At 44.9% G+C, this 14015-nt stretch overlaps 1 long non-coding RNA gene across 2 annotated transcripts in view; it reads left to right on the top strand.

Annotated features, from left to right (window-relative positions):
* LOC122466287 overlaps window positions 1-9077 on the top strand; it is a 93290-nt gene extending 84213 nt beyond the window's left edge. For both annotated transcript variants that reach the window (XR_006291689.1, XR_006291688.1), the window contains exons 2-3: window positions 4676-4807; window positions 8302-9077. This is a non-coding gene — a long non-coding RNA (uncharacterized LOC122466287). The remainder of the gene's footprint in view (window positions 1-4675; window positions 4808-8301) is intronic.
* Window positions 9078-14015: the final 4938 nt, after the last annotated feature.

Genomic DNA, 14015 nt, shown 5'->3' on the forward strand with positions numbered 1-14015 from the left:
ACCTAACTTCAATAGCTGGAAAGATACTAGAACAAATTATAAAACAATCAATTTGTAAGCACCTAGAGCAGTGTTTTCAAACTTTTTAGGCTGCATACCCCTTTCCAAATAATGTAGTCTACTGCATATTCCCATCTGAGCTAGTCATAATATACCTCTGAAAAGAGGAAAAATGGTCTGTAAGGGATAACGTGATGCAACACAATGGACAAGTCCTAAAGTGTGTTGTCCCGGATACAATTAGTCTAATTGTTATATATACTTTCGCTTTGCAGAAAAATAGTCCCTCAAACAAGTTTCTAGTTGTTGTAAATATTAAATTGGAAGTTTTTAATGTCATTTTATTGTAACTAATGAAAATGAAAGAAGCCTCTGTACTGTTCTCAATCACTCAGAACGGGCATAACCTATGACACCCTGTTTGTGACTAAGCAGGCCCACTGCAGGGCTCTATAATTGTCCCAGCAATGGCTGGATGTGCTGTTCTCAGCAGATGTCTCCCCACCAGCACCCACCCACTCCATGCACCCCCATGCAAAGAGATCAGAGTCCTCATACCCCTACAAGGGGATGAACAGCCCCTGCATCTTCCCTTCCCCACACAAAGGAATTAGAACCCTTTAATCCACCAGGCCCCACCATCCCCAGGCACAGGCGGAGAGAGAGTCCCCCATTACCACCCTTACTTCTGTGTTTCTGCTGGCGGCAATGCGGCCTTCAGAGTAGAGCCCTGCAGTGGGACTGGCATCCCATGGGTCCCGCAGGATTCGCTGCCATAATAGTGGAAGTCAAGATAAAAAGTCAAGAAACAATGTGGGAGTAGGTGGGAGTGGGAATTGCGGGGTGGGATGGGAGCAGGATTAAAAAAAAAGTCCTCCTCTGCCAGAAACAACATGAATGCCCCAGCCAGCAGCTGCCATTCTCAGGCCGTACAGCTCCGAAGTTCTGCCCTGCTGCTGACAGCAGCGCTGTCTGCAGAGCTGGGTGGCTGGAGAGCGGCGGCTGCTGGCCAGGGGCTTTGCCCCCGCAAATATACAAGTCAAACTATGCCTGTCATTGTCTGCTGTTGCAGGATTTTTCCTCACATACTTCCTGATGAGAGCTCACCAACCCCGAGTGGTACACTTACCCCAGTTTGAAAACCACTGACCTAGAGGATAGTAGGGTGATTTGTCAAGAACAAATCATGCAAAACCAACCAAATGACCTTCTTTGACAGGGTTACTTGCCTAATGAATGGGGGCGGGGGGAGAGAAGTAGACATGATATATATTGATTTTAGTAAGACTTTTGGCATAGTTCCAGGTGGCATTCTTATAAGCAAAGTAGGAAATGTGGTCTAGATGAAATTGCTGAAAGGCGGGTGCACAACTGGTTGAAAAACCATACTCAAAGAGTAGTTATCAATGGTTCACTGTCAATCTGGGAGGGCATATATAGTGGGATCCAACAGGAGTCAGTCCTGGGTCTGGTACTAGTCAATATTTTCATTAATGGGGATAATGGGGTGGAGAGTATGTTTTGTAGATTTGTAGACCCCAAGCTGGGTGGGGTTGCAAGCATACATAGGCATCGACTCCATGGGTGCTCAGCACCCATCGGCAACCTAATGAATCAGCTTCTCCCCCTCCTCCCGCCCTCCGTGATCAGCTGTTCAGCGGTGTGCAGGAGGTGCGGGGGGGGGGGATGGGGAGGACTAGGGGCAGGTAGAGGTGGTGGGAGGAAGCAGACTATTGTGTGTAGTTCCGGGTGCCACATTTCAGGAAAGATGTGGACAAATTGGAGAAAGTCCAGAGAAGAGCAACAAAAATGATTAAAGGTCTAGAAAACATGACCTATGAGGGAAGATTGAAAAAAACTGGGTTTGTTTAGTCTGGAGAAAAGAAGACTGAGAGGGGACATAACTGTTTTCAAATATATAAAACGTTGTTAGAAGGAGGAGGGAGAAAAATTGTTCTCCTTAACCTCTGAGGATAGGACAAGAAGCAATGGGCTTAAATTGTAGCAAGGATGATTTAGGTTGGACATTAGGAAAAGTTTCCTAAATATCAGGGTAGTGAAACACTGGAATAAATTGCCCAGGGAGATTGTGGAATCTCCGTCTTTGGAGATTTCTAAGAGCAGGTAAGACAAACATCTGTCAGGGATGGTCTAGATAATACTTAGTCCTGACATGAGTGCAGGGTACTGGACTAGACAAAGGTGCTGGAACTAGGAATGCTGGAAATGCTGCACAACCCCTGGCTTGAAGTGGTTTTCATCATATACAGGGTTTACAGTTTGGTTCACTGCTCTCAGCACCCTCACTATACAAATTGTTCCAGCACCTCTAGGACTAGACAACCTCTCGAGGTCCTACAATTCTATGATTCTATACTGCTGTAAAGGATCTGGGAGTTATAGTGGACCACAAATTGAGTATGAGTCAACGATGTGATGCAGTTGCGAAAAAGGCTATCATAATTCTGGGGTGTATTAACAGGAGTGTTGTGTGTAAGACATGGGAGGTAATTGTCCCTGTCTACTGGGATTGGTGAGGCTTCAGCTGGACTATGCTGTCTAGTCTCAGGCACTAGACTTTAAAAAAGATGTGGGCAAATTGGAGAGAGTGCAGAGGAGAGCAACAAAATCATAAAAGGGGTAGAAAAATATGACTAGTGAGGAAAGGTTAAAAAACTGGGCATGTTTAGTCTTGAAAAAAGAAAATGGGGGGGGGGGGGGGGAGGGTTGGAGGATGGACCTGATAACAGCCTTCAAATATGTTAAGGGCTGTTATAAAGAGGATGGTGATCAATTGTTCTCAATGTCCACTGGAGGTAGGACAATAAGTAATCAGATTAATCTGCAGCAAGGGAAAGTTAGGGTAGATATTATGGAAAACTTTCTGTATAGATAGTTAAGTATTGGAATAGGCTGCCAAGGGAGGTTGTGGAATCCCCATCACTGGAGTTCTGAAGAAAAGGTTAGACAAACACCTGCCATGGATGGTTTAGGTTTACGTGGTCTGCCTCTCTGGAGGAGGCTCCACTAAATGACCTCTCAAGGCCCCTTCCAGCTCTACATTTCTGTGATTCTATGTGGCTGTTCGTGGAAATTAAAAGAGCGGAAATAAATACAGAGAGAGGCTTCTATTCCCATAGTGTAATGATCACTGCTTGGAATTATCTGCCCCAAAGATAAAGGCAGAATCCACTTTAATTCAAAGAGGAAAATGGTATTTTTTTTAAAGATACTATCTCCACACGTTCTCATTCTTGTGGTCTCATGCTCCCACCATGAGACGGAGGCAAACTCCTCCACCTCAGAGCTTTTGGTCTTTAAAGGTAGTGGTAGTTAAGTGAGAAAAACCATACACATCGAAGGGCAAAGTACATTGTGGTTTTCCCATCACCTGAAATGTTGTTTCTCACCATAGTTATTATTGATCTAAAAGGACTGCATCTAAAAGGAATTTTGATTGCATCGCTTACTACTATAACTTGGCAGGTCTTGTCATGGCTCATATTCTCTGATCCTGGAAAGCATCTCTGTTTCAGTTCAAGCCATATGGGTGCTCCCTGCATACCATCATGCAGCACAAATGTTTACAGCCAGGTTGTAGGAAACATTTCTAGTTCAGTCCCTTGATACCATACTTCCTCGGTTTATCCGCGACTTCCTGCTGGGAGGGCTGCAGCCCCCGCGTGGAGGGGAGGCCCTGAGGGGGGGTTGGAGAGCGAGCCCATCCTGCACTCACCCCACAATGGTGGCTCCTGTGTCCTGGGGGGCTAGGCTCCCACTCCCACCTGCTCTGCCCGCTCTGAGTATTGCAACTTGGTACACAGGGTCGCAGCTCCACTTTCTCAAATTTGGCCCGGCTGCCCAACCCCCATCATAACAGAGGGCCAAACCTGAGCAAGTGGAGCTGTGACACCAATCATCCAGTCACAATACCCAGCCACCACTGCCCGTGCCTGAGGTGAGTTCATGACAGCTCACTCTCAACCTCGAGGCCCAGCCACGGGGGACACAGGAACTGCTACTGCCTATGCCCAGGGTGAGTGTGGGATGGGCTCTCTCTCTAACCCCCACCCACCCCTGAGGCCTCCCTTCTCACCGGGCCAGGATTAGGGTTCTGGTCCCAAGGTGGAAAGTGCTGCTGTGGGTGGCTGGTGCTCCCCCATTTTTTTTTTTTTTTTGGTCACAGATCATGGAGCAATCACTAAACCTGTGACTTCTACTACGTTTAGCAGGACTGCTCCATGAATTTTGATAAAAAATGCCCTGATAAATCTGCAGCCCTGCTTTCCCTGGCACCGAGTGTGTGGATAACACTCCCTAATCAGAATGGGGAGCAGTTACTTCCCATGTAATTCAGGAACTGACTGCAAGTAGGGACTGAGGTACTTGCCCAGGTCTCACACTGAACTCTCATTCTTTTAGAGAGCTAATAAATCCTTTGGTCTACCAAGGGGGGTTGTGCTGGAAGAATGACAGCCAAGCAAAGATCATTCTTGTTGGTATCTTCAGATAGAGAAGCAGAATTACAAGTAATTTTTCCTTACTTATATACAGCAAAGGCAGTGAGGGCATAAATGAGATTCAGTGCTTAACCACAACAATCTTACCTTCATAAAAAAAGGTGAAAAATGTGAGCTTTGAGCTTTTTCTCCTTCCCCATCCACGTGCCCCACAGAATTTAACAGTGGGGATGTTAGGTCCAGAAGAGCCAGAGCCAGTGGCCTGCTTCCTTCTCTTCACCTTCTTATGCCAAAGAAACTACCACCAGAATTGTTGCTGGGAGCCCAGAAGAGAGACTCCTTTACAGGTAACTTTCTTTTCTTATTTTTGTAACCTACTGAATCTCAAATTTTGTGTGTGGAGGGGCTACATGGGGGAAAGTACACAGGGGTAAAGAGATGCCAGAAAGATGACTGCTCCTCAGCACAGCTTCACTTTACATGTGCCAATTTAAATAACTTAGAGAACTGGGAAGCCCCACAACCTCACCTACCAAACAGCTGGAGATCCCCAATGCCAAAATGTTAGTACGAAAATGCTCTTTGGATATTAAAATCTTCTTTGCAAGCTGCCAGAGAGAAGCAGTGGGACCCACTGAGGAGCTCCCTGTGGCCAATGTTCCACTTGCAAACAAAGTACAATAGAGAAAGATTGGCAGACATTAGAGAATTACTGCTTGAAGTAATATCAGTGCAATCTGAGATGCAAGCTTCTTTCAGGGAATGCTAATAAAAAGTAGAGTAACTAAAGTTGAAGCAGGCTTAAACATTTAAACTTAGTTACTGATGTGGATAGGGGACTTTGCATTGTTGAGAGCAAGGAGCTACAAATAGATGATTTGGAGAATTGGGAGAGAAGAAATAACACAAGAATGAAAGGACTCTCAAAAAGGACTGACAAAGAGGGACTGTGCAGGACTCTTAAAAATATTGAGCCCTTCTGAAAGAAACTCTTGGGGAAGGAGAATTTCCTTTGTAGATAGACTGAGCACACTGTATACAGTTTCCACAACATGGTGAGAATAATTAACCACAGGAAGAATTTAACAAGGGTCTTTGTGGATTCTCCATCAACGACAATTTTTAAATCAAGATTGAATGTTTTTCTAAAGATGGGCACTAGGAATTATTCTGGGTAGTTCTCTGGCCTGTGTTAGAGGAGGTCACACTGGATGATCACAATGGTCCCTTCTGGTCATGGATTCTATGAGTCTAGGAATTCGCTGCATGGTCTGACTCTAGGGCTACGGTATTCTGCTGCACTAACATGAACACAACAATAAGTGAGAATCATTGCAGAATGATATGTCCCTTTGGCAGATCAGGGACAAAAAGGTTTTTTAAATCTGTCCTAATTTCCACTAAAAAGAAGCATGGAGTTTAACAGAATGAGAGAGGAAGGATGGTGCAGTCATTAGGTGATAGCCAAGAGCTGGGTTCAAATCTCTGCCCCATCACAGACTTCCTGTGTGACCTTGGGCATGTCACTCAGCCTCTTTTGCCTCGGTTCCTCTTATGCAAAATGGGGATAACTTCTCTACCTCACAGGGTGTTGTCAGGTGCTCTGATACTATGGCAACAGGGCCTTTTAAATACCACAGAAAGAAAGAAAGAAAATCACCAAACCATTCAGGCTTCCCGTTTGTACTTTTCTATTCCCATAAAACTCAAGATTTTATGATCAGGCCTGCAGGGAAAGGTAAAGAACCCTTAAAAGATGGGATTACACTTTGAGATTAGCAAAAGATCCCTATTGATGTGGCAGTAGGTCAAGTCCCAGAGGACCTGCAGCCAGAAAAGGCACTTTCCAGGTAGAATAAATGTTGAGGAAACAGATGAAGTAGTAGAAGAGAAAATGCAGGAAAGAGAAGAGCCTACCTGGAGCATTAAACAAAGACAGTAGGATTTTGTCTCCCAAGCTTGTTAATTTGCTTAATAGTCTCCTAGAATCCTCTCAAATTTCAGAATCAATAGAAGCTCATATTTAATTGATTTGAAACCTAACAAAGATAAATTTGATTGTGCTTATAGACCTGTATACCTGTTAAATATTGATGTTGAGCTATTCTGGCTGGCTAATTGGCTGGACTCTCTGCTGCCATGATTAATTAGTAGAAACTAGATAGGGTTAATTCAAAGCCACTAATTAACAGATAACATATGAAGAGTTGTAAGAACGATCCATTTGGCTCAGATGCCTGGAATGTTACTGACCCATGATGCAGAGAAAGCCTTCAGCCGGGTTAAATGAAATTTAGGAGATAGATTGACTCTGGCAGAGGGATTTAATAAAGGGATTCTAAGTTAGTAAGAGCTCCTCTGAGCCTTTAGAGAGGCATGTGTCAGGGATATCTTCTGTTTGCAATGGTCATGGAACCTTTTGCACGAAAACTCAAGAAAAATGACAATATCTTGGGAATAAATTGTGGGTGGGCGGGGAGGTTGGTAACAAAGCCACACCGAATGTGGATGAAGTTTTAATGAAGTATGTTGATTCCCTTCCCTTTTCTTATGAAAGAAAATATGAAGTATGTAGAAGTCTGAGGCTTTCGAGTCAATTGTACTAAATCTTGAGTACTAGCATTTAGAATAAATCAAGATACCAGAAAACAACTACAAAAAATTAGATTCAACTGGGCAAAAATTTTAATGAAGTACTTAGGGGTCCATATTACCGCCCCTCTGGGGAAAGCACATGATACAAATTACATGTCTACTGAAAAGATTTTTAAAACATTTAATACACTGGGACAAGCTAATGATATTGTGGATTGGTAGAAGCAAAGTGGTAAAAGCAACCCTTCTCTCTAAGATTGTTATTTCAGATACTTTAGTAACTAACCCAATACCATGATAGCAGGAGAGCAGCATTTCTCTATTTTAGATATTATTTGGGGGAAGATGTTCTCTCTGGTCAATAAAAAAAATTAATATAAGCCAGAATTGGAGGGTGGGCTACTGGTCCTAGACATTATTACCAGGCAGCACAAGTACAAGCCTCAATTACCCTTAAAAATGTGGAACAAAATAAGAATGAAAACCTGCCTTGTTCCTTCTCTTCCAACAACAGTTGAAGTAATTTCCTTCAGGAGCCACTGATCCCATTTTTTTAAAAATAGGAAAAAGCAATCCTGAAAATAATGATGCAGTTAATTAAAAGGCAGGAAATGCGGGAAAAAAACCATTCAATATTTCTAACTGTTACAGTGGAGGTTGGGTGAAACCTCCTTGAAGCTGGTGGTTGTAACAGATGTCCTTCATTCAGGGGAAATGTAAGAAGCAATTAAACTCCTTTTGGAGTGAGGTAGCTGAAACAAGAGGAGCCACCATCCAAAACACAGGCCATATGTAAAACCAGTCATGAGCTAAGTTATATGGGTAGAGAAGTTTCACTGGAGGCTGAATTCAAGCACAGGACCCGAATATTCGCTAACCATTTCAGTCAAAAGGGTCCTAACAAACCAATATTATGAACAATTAATACTTTATATTTCAATCCCTGGAAAAATTGTGGGCTTCAAGAGATCACTTACTGAGACCAACAAAGGGGATGACATGAATGGGGGAATCTGATTATGTACAACTTATGAATTCTAGTTTGATTTTGTCAACTGTCTGTATCCATATGTCTTATGACTGTCTTTTACTGTGGTCTGTGTGCTGAGGAGACGGAGTGGTGCCTGAATGTCTGTCTATGAATAGGTTGATCATTAAAGAGTATGAGCACATGACTAGATCTTACCTGAAGAGAACAAAGGAGTAACTGCATCCTAAATAAAGCTAGTGTTTTCTAACTTCTCAGCACAGGTTTGAAGGAATGGAATTTCTCCAGATGCAGGACAAGGTAACCCTGTATTGCTGCTAGCATTTAAAAACTCAGAGACAGAGGAAATCTGGGCAGGAGGAGGAACACAGGGCTATGCTTTCATAGCAGAAGGGTCCTTTGTGACTGTGGGACCAACTCAGTAAGAAGGAAGCTGGCTGGAGGAGAGAGAGGAAAAACTCCATGTTCCAGAGGTGAAGTCCTGAGGAGAGAGGCCCAGAAGAGGGGACCTGGAATCCTGAAAAAGACACTGACCTGAAACCTGAAGAACATTCCAAAGTGGTGTGGAAACTGAGGCAAGGGATGGCATATAGGTGTGTTGTTGTTTGGTCTATATATATATATATGTATTTCTTGTCCTGTCTAAAGTAAAGAGTGATGGCACTGGAGCCTTTAGCAAAGTTTCTGTGTTATGTGCTTCAAATATCACGTGTCCCTAGTGAGGCAAACTGTAAACCAGAATGCCCACAATGTTAGACCTTGGGGAAAGAGTGTTAAGCTACTGGAAAGTCTTGGGATGAAGGGGTAATAGACACACAGACATGAAGGGGTAACAGAAGTGTGCCAGCGAGGCCAAGGAAAGAGACGGTGCTGGAGACTAGGGAAGCTAAAGAGCATGTGGGGCCGATGTGGTGGTACCCAAACATAGCAGCCTGGTGAGGATTCTGCGGGGCTAGATTTATCAGGGCTGTGACAGGAGATAATGAATTCTACAGAGGTGTAATTTCAAAACTGAATAGTGAACTTATTAATCTTGGTATGGAAGATTAATATAATTACATGAATAAGTGGGTCACGGCTTGAGAGAAGGAAATTCCCCTAGAACATTGGCCCCTTATATGGCATAGGACAGCCTCCTCTTCCACATGTGTAATGGTAGACAAAAATTGTAAGTTACTGTTTAAGCAGCACCTGACATTCTCTCATTCAAATAAAATCTACAAAGATGTGTTGGACAATTGCTGGAGGCGGTGTGGAATTTAAGGTCCCTTTAGTTATATTTGGTTATAGTGTTCCAATGGACAGGAATATTGGACAAGGGCGGTAAACATCAAAATGGATGTAACAAAAAGGAAGTTACTAGTAGCTCCATTAATTGTGTTTTGGCTCTCTCAGTAAAATGACTGTAGTATATAAGAATAGGGTAGTTTGTGAGCCTTCTGGTGTTCTGTTTTAGAAGCTGACAGAAACCAGTCAGCCCAGCAGTATGTAGCTAGGCCTGGCATATTTGTATATGTTTAGTAAACATAGTTATTTGGGACCCAGCTGTGCACTTGTGGTTTCTTCATATTGTGGTGGTCTGTGAAAAGCAAAAATCACAACGATTACCTACCCACTCCATAGTACTAAGTTGCTCTCACACTTTCAGATAGCAAGGATCCATGCCACGTGATCCACAGTCCATATGGGAGAATCCCCTAGGTGGAGAAAAGACAGCATTCTCCCACCCCCATGTGGGGCACCTGGAGCCTCAAGTTGAACTTGGTAGAATTTTGAATTAATTCTTTCTCTAGAAGGACTTTGTGGTTCAATGGAGTATGGGAAATTCTCATAATGGAAAAGATCTCAGATCATCTGACCTTCTCACCCATTGGGCGAACATTTCCAGAATATGAAACTGACAGAAGAAACAGAGAGACTTGCAAAATATAGAAAACTTGTTTTACTGTAAAAAAAAAATCTACAATCTTTAGTCTTTGTCTTTGTTAATATAGAGGGAGATTTTCAAAGACCGGAAAGGCAGTTAGACACCTAATCCTAATTGACAGTTAATGGGCATTAAGTACTGTAGCCACAATTCATGCCTTTGAAAACCTCTCAGATATAGTATAAATAGAACAGGAGGATTTAAACTTATCTTCCTGTATCAGCTCTTCCTCCAAAAATTGTCACAGTGCTACAAATATAATTTGAAATGTAGCAAAGATTTTTTTCCACTTATCTACCCAAAAGTCTGCAAAATATAAACATGACACAGACTTCCCAGGATCTTGTAGTGCTGGCGGGAAAACTAAATTTCACTTCCACAAAAAATTTCAAGGTTTTGGAGAATTTTTTTGGTCTGTCCCTAACTGAGACAAAAAGTCAAACCCTGGACATTGTTTGCAGAAGTGAAGTTTCTGCAATATTTTGTTTTGGGAACACTGAAATGTTCCCACAGCACAGATGTTTCAGTGTTTCCAAAACAAAATATGCTCCCCAAGGCCCTGGAAACCCTAGCTCCGTGGCAGCCTGCAGTGCAGGCTTCAACAGAGTTAGGAAGCCTGGGCTCTCCAGCACCCCTCCCCCACCCCCCAGCAGGCTCCCATGGAGCTGGGGAGTCTGGAAACCCTGGGAGCCATCCAGCCTGGGGTGTCAGCCTCCCAGGGAGCCTGGAAGTCCAGCAGCCTGCCTGGTGAGCTGCCACGGAGACAGGAAGCTCTGGGACTCCTGGCTGCCAATCTCCCCTCCAAGTAGGCTGCTGGGGAGATAGGCAGGAAATCTGCCTGGTTTCCATGGGAAGTTTTGGCAGAATGACATGTTCTCGCACAAAATTTTGATTTAAACTAACTGGCATTTTCCAGTGGAAACACATTCCAGCTCTAAGCTCTTGGGAGATCAATGTGGTTAGAGGGCTATGGCAGCTGCCCCTGCTGCAAGCCGTTAAACACTCTCTTTCTCAGTGGAACTCTGAATAGTGGATGGGCAAATATGGCAAAGGAAGCATAGAGCTTCCACCTGTTAGGCTGGAATCACAGTCCTGCTCTGGGTCATGCTGGTACATAGGGGCAGTAAAGACAGCTTAGCTTAACCAGCTGACTGAGGAGTCGTCCTCTCCTCCCCCCCCCCGGCTTGTGGAGGAACCCCTGGGTGGAGAAGAGATAGCATGCACCACCCCCATATGTGTGGAGAATGGGGGGAAGCTCCCTGAGAATGGTGGGGCAGAGGGATATGCCGGTGAGTGAGTGGAGGTACTGAGGAGTCAGCAGTGGGGGCGGGGAGCTGTCTCCAGGCTGGGAAGGAGGGTTCTGGGAGCTTCTACCTGCTCCTGGACATGTTCCAGCCCCTCTGGGTCTTGCTCCCTGCTCCTCAGCCCGATCATGGGCCCCATAATGGCAGCTTCAGCTCCTCTGGGTCCTGTTCTCACCTCCACCCTCACCCCTGGAAGTGCACGAGTTTCCATAGCAGGGGCACTAGCTCCCTCCATCTGCCTGGTTCTGCCACCCCAAACATATGGAGCACCTAGAGTAGGAGACATGCCAGGGGAACGGCCAAGAGCAGGTGACATGGCTGCCTGACAGGCTCCAAGATCAAAACGGTGCAAATCAAATTAAGTGAAAAACAAATCAGTAACTAGCAGTTAGGGGCTCTGTACAGATACCTGTTGTGATTGTAGGGTCAGCGCCCAAGTTCCTTGCCCGTACTGTGGCAAAGATAATCTGGCAAATGTGACCCAAGTGTAAATCAATGCAAATCTATCATTCTGAGGGTTGAAAGTGGTAACTCTGTCAGTTGAAATGTTAATATGTTAGCTCTTTGACTGGCTAGTCTTTTTAGCAGAAACATCTACCAGATATGCTTATCCCACAATCCTTACCCACTTCACATGCTTTCCCTGCTGTCAAAAGACCCGACTGTTCTCTACCCAGTTGACAAAACCTCTCATGTCTCCTAATAACTTTTACAAAGCAGTTATGCATTGCCAGTAGCACGTCTTAGCAGCACATTTTAAACGTGGGTGCAGTGTAAAATAAATTAAATTTAATATTAAAAGATAACAAAAGGCATTCCCCCCTATTTGCATTATTATATTTAATGTAATAATAATCTCAATTTTTAAAATTTATCCACAGCGACAAAATTTCCAGTCTGCTGCTCTAGAGTGTCAGAGAAACCAGAGGATCTTACTGCATAATTTAGGTCCAGTTTGTCACAGGACTGGGTTAGAGACTGGAATTCTGGAAAAACAGATAATTAGTGAGAGCTATAGTAGCTTCAAGGTGGTTACTGGATGGGAGCTGTCTCATAGCAGACAGTATAGACGGGACAGCGAAAGCCTAATTAACATTCAAAAATACTTAAAGCAAGGGATGTCATAGTCACTCTGGGCAGGAAAAGGGATACTAACATTTCAGGTTAGCTATACAGCTACATAAAGTAGCCATATAAGTGGTAATAAGCTGACTTCTGCAGGAGAGAAACCATTGAGTAGGAAAGAAACTTAATTGTCTGTGCATCTTTTGATGTTGTTGAGCTAGTTTGCATCTCACAAAAGCAGATTGGGGGTCCAAACCTCAGTAAAGGAGTATTATAAATACAGCGGGATCTTGTGCTGAAAAGGGGGCTGTAATAAACTTATTTCCAGGAGCTGGACCAGAAAATTAAACAGTGCCCATATAACAGAGGTGGGCAAACTACGGCCCGCAGGACCATCCTGCCAGGCCCCATAGCTCTCCGCGGGGGAGGCTAGCCCCTGGCCCCTCCCAGCTGTCCCCCCTCCCCCACAGCCTCAGCTCACCATGCCACCAGCGCTCTGGCCCGCTGCTCCTGCCAGACAGTGCGGCCGCAGCGTGGCTGGCTCCAGCTGGGTGGTGGGGCTGCGAGCTCCTGCTCCTCTGAGCAGCATGGTAAGGGGGCGGGGAGTGGGAGGGTTGGATAAGGGGCAGGGGGTCCCGGGGGGCAGTCAGGGGACAGGGAGCAGGGGGTGGTTGGATGGGGCAGAGGTTCTGGGAGGGGCGGTCAGGGGATGGGGAACAGGGGGGGTTGGATAGGCGTGGGAGTCCTGGGGGGCCTGTTGGGGAAGGGGTGTGGATAGGGGTCGGGGCAGTCAGGGGACATGGAGCAGGGAGGGTTGGATCGGGGCGGGAGTCCCAGAGTCGGTTAGAGGTGGGGGTCTCGGGAGGGGGCGGTCAGGGGACAAGGAGCGGGGGGGGGGGGGTTGGATAGGTCAGGGGTTCTGAGAGGGGCAGTCAGGGGGTGGGAAGTGGGAGGGGGTGCATAGGGGGTAGGGCCAGGCTGTTTGTGGGGGCACAGCCTTCCTTACCCAGCCCTCCATACAGTTTTGCAACCCCGATGTGGCCCTTGGGCCAAAAAGTTTGCCCACCCCTGCCCTATAAGGCTATAAAGGAAGATTTCCAGGCTAGAATGGTCATTAATGCAAGATGTTCACACCTAAAGATTAAAAGGCTTTATGGATGTGAGCTCCACTGATGCAGATGAGAATGACTTGAGATGCTGTGATGCCAACAGAGAAAGAAGAAAAACCTGAGAGAATGACACCTGAGCTCTAGTATGGAAGAGAACACTTATTTGAATCACTGTAACTACAAAATATAACCTGTCCTTGTGATGCTGTTACCCAAACCTTAGACTAGATAGGATTTTATACAGTTCACCTTTTATTTACCTTGATTTAATCATTTTTAAAGAGCATATTAATATCAGAATGTTACTGTGGTAACAATTGCAGACCATTCACAGAGACAAGGAAGATAAGCTTGTGACCTCTAGCCAGAGTTAGAAGAGGGACAAAAGGTACCTTTCTATAGGCTTGATCCAAAGGCCATTTGAAGTCTACTGGAATCTTTCCACTGACTTCAGTAGGCTTTGGATCAGGTCCTTGAAACACGTGGTGCAAGGCATATGGCCAGATATGCCAATTCTCATTAAGAGTGCCAGGGACAGTAGCTGTGGTCAGTGTCTGATGACCACGA

Source organism: Chelonia mydas, chromosome 1 (assembly GCF_015237465.2).
Source record: "Chelonia mydas isolate rCheMyd1 chromosome 1, rCheMyd1.pri.v2, whole genome shotgun sequence".
NCBI lineage: Eukaryota > Metazoa > Chordata > Testudines > Cheloniidae > Chelonia > Chelonia mydas.